Source organism: Monodon monoceros, unplaced genomic scaffold (assembly GCF_005190385.1).
Source record: "Monodon monoceros isolate NGI ecotype Baffin Bay Population unplaced genomic scaffold, NGI_Narwhal_1 Super_Scaffold_4, whole genome shotgun sequence".
NCBI lineage: Eukaryota > Metazoa > Chordata > Mammalia > Artiodactyla > Monodontidae > Monodon > Monodon monoceros.
In genome coordinates this window covers 44,333,189-44,336,035 of record NW_021703781.1, presented here as the reverse complement: position 1 = coordinate 44,336,035, position 2,847 = coordinate 44,333,189, and the positions used below count along the sequence as shown (strand labels likewise).

General features: G+C 35.2%; 1 non-coding gene across 1 annotated transcript; it reads right to left on the bottom strand.

Moving 5' to 3' along the window:
* Positions 1-1,073: 1,073 nt before the first annotated feature.
* Positions 1,074-1,180, bottom strand: LOC114883479. The gene has a single exon (XR_003790577.1). It is a non-coding gene; the product is annotated as a U6 spliceosomal RNA (small nuclear RNA).
* Positions 1,181-2,847: the final 1,667 nt, after the last annotated feature.

Genomic DNA, 2,847 nt, shown 5'->3' with positions numbered 1-2,847 from the left:
AGTCTCTTGGGATGCTTTGTTTTTCTGCGGTGTCTGTTGGAACTTCTCCTTTTTCATTTCTAATTTTATAGATTTGAGTCCTCGCCCTCTTTTTCTTGATGAGTCTGGCTAATGGTTTATCAATTTTGTTTATCTTCTCAAAGAACCAGCTTTTAGTTTTATTGATCTTTGCTATTGTTTTCTTTGTTTCTATTTCATTTATTTCTGCTCTGATCTTTATGATTTATTTCCTTCTGCTAACTTTGGGGTTTTTTTGTTCTACTTTCTCTAGTTCCTTTAGGTGTAAGGTTAGATTTTTTATTTGAGATTTTTTCTTATTTCTTGAGGTAGGCTTGTATAGCTCTAAACTTCCCTCTTAGAACTGAATTTGCTGTATCCAGAGGTTTTGGATCATCGTGTTTTCATTGTCATTTGTCTCTAGGTATTTTTTTATTTCCTCTTTGATTTCTTCAGTGATCTCTTGGTTATTGAGTAATGTATTGTTTAGCCTCCATGTGTTTGTGTTTTTTATGTTTTTTTCCTTGTAATTGATTTCTAATTTCATAGCATTGTGCTCAGATAAGTTGCTTGATATGACTTCAGTTTTCTTAAATTTACTTAGGCTTGATTTGTGACCCAAGATGTGATCTATCCTGGAGAATGTTCTGTGCACACTTGAGAAGAAAGTGTAATCTGCTGTTTTTGGATGGAATGTCCTATAAATATCAATTAAATCTATCTGGTCTATTGTGTCATTTAAAGCTGTGTTTCCTTATTTATTTTCATTTTGGATGATCTGTCCATTGGTGTAAGTGAGGTGTTAAAGTCCCCCACTATTATTGTGTTACTGTTGATTTCCTCTTTTATAGCTGTTAGCAGTTGCCTTATGTATTGACATGCTCCTATGTTGGGTGCATATATATTTATAATTGTTATATCTTCTTCTTGGATTGATCCCCTGATCATTATGTAGTGTCCTTCCTTGTCTCTTGTAACATTCTTTATTTTAAAGTCTATTTTATCTGATATGAGTATTGCTACTCCAGCTTTGTTTTTTTTTTTTTTTTTAAACATCTTTATTGGGGTATAATTGCAAAAATATGGAACGCTTCACGAATTTGCGTGTCATCCTTGCGCAAGGGCCATGCTAATCTTCTCTGTATCGTTCCAATTTTAGTATATGTGCTGCCGAAGCGAGCACCAGCTTTGTTTTGATTTCCATTTGCATTGAATATCTTTTTCTATCCCCTCACTTTCAGTCTGAATGTGTCCCTAGGTCTGAAGTGGGTCTCTTGTAGACAGCATATATGTGGGTCTTGTTTTTGTATCCATTCAGCAAGCCCGTGTCTTTTAGTTGGAGCATTTAATCCATTCACATTTAGGGTAATTATTGATATGTATGTTCCTATGACCATTTTCTTAATTGTTTTGGGTTTATTTTTGTAGGTCCTTTTCTTTTCTTGTGTTTCCCACTTAGAGAAGTTCCTTAAGCATTTGTTGTAGAGCTGGTTTTGTGGTGCTGAATTCTCTTAGCTTTTGCTTGTCTGTAAAGCTTTTGATTTCTCCATCGAATCTGAATGAGATCCTTGCCCAACCAAGACTAATCTTGATTGTAGGTTCTTCCCTTTCATCACTTTAAGTATATCATGCCATTCCCTTCTGGCTTATAGAGTTTCTGCTGAGAAATCAGCTGTTAACCTTATGAGAGTTCCCTTGTATGTTATTTTTCATTTTTCCCTTGCTGCTTTCAATAATTTTTCTTTGTCCTTAATTTTTGCCAATTTGATTACTATGTGTCTCGGCATTTTCTCCTTGGGTTTATCCTGTATGGGTCTCTGCGCTTCCTGGACTTGGGTGGCTATTTCCTTTCCCATGTTAGGGAAGTTTTCGACTATAATCTCTTCAAATATTTTCTCTGGTCCTTTCTCTCTCTCTTCTCCTTCTGGGATGCCTATAATGAGAATGTTGTTGCATTTAATGTTGTCCCAATTGTCTCTTAGGCTGTTCTTCATTTCCTTTCATTCTTTTTTCTTTATTCTGTTCTGCAGCAGTGAATTCCACCATTCTGTCTTCCAGGTCAGTTATCCGTTCTTCTGCCTCAGTTATTCTGCTACTGATTCCTTCTAGTGTAGTTTTCATTTCAGTTATTGTATTGTTCATCTCTGTTTGTTTGTTCTTTAATTCTTCTAGGTCTTTGTTAAACATTTCCTGCATCTTCTCCATCTTTGCCTCCATTCTTTTTCCGAGGTCCTGGATCATCTTCACTATCATCATTCTGAATTCTTTTTCTGGATGGTTGCCTATCTCCACTTCGTTTAGTTGTTTTTCTTGGGTTTTATCTTGTTCCTTCATCTGGTACATAGCCCTCTTCCTTTTCATCTTGTCTGTCTTTCTGTAATGTGGTTTTTTTTCCACAGGCTGCAGGATTGTAGTTCTTGCTTCTTCTGTCTTCCCTCTCTCTCTATGCTTCTTGTACCTAGATATTTGTTTTCTTCTTCAGGTTAGGGAAGTTTTTAGCTATTATTTTATCAAATACATTTTCTGCCACTATCTCTCTCTTCTCCTTCTGGGACTAGAATGCAAATGTTAGTTCACTTGATATTATCCCCACTTAAAATTTTCTTTTTCTTTTTGCTCTACTGATTGGGAGATTTCCACTATTCTGTCTTCCAAGTCACTTATGCATGCTTTTTTATCACTGATCTGCTGTAGATTTCTAGTGTATTTTTTATTTCAGTTATTGTATTCTTCAGCTCTGATTGGTTCTTTTTTTTTTCTAATTATTTGTTGAAGTTCTCACTGTGTTCCTCTGTTCTTTTCTTAAGTTTGATGAGCATTTTTATGACCATTGCTTTGAATGCTTTATCA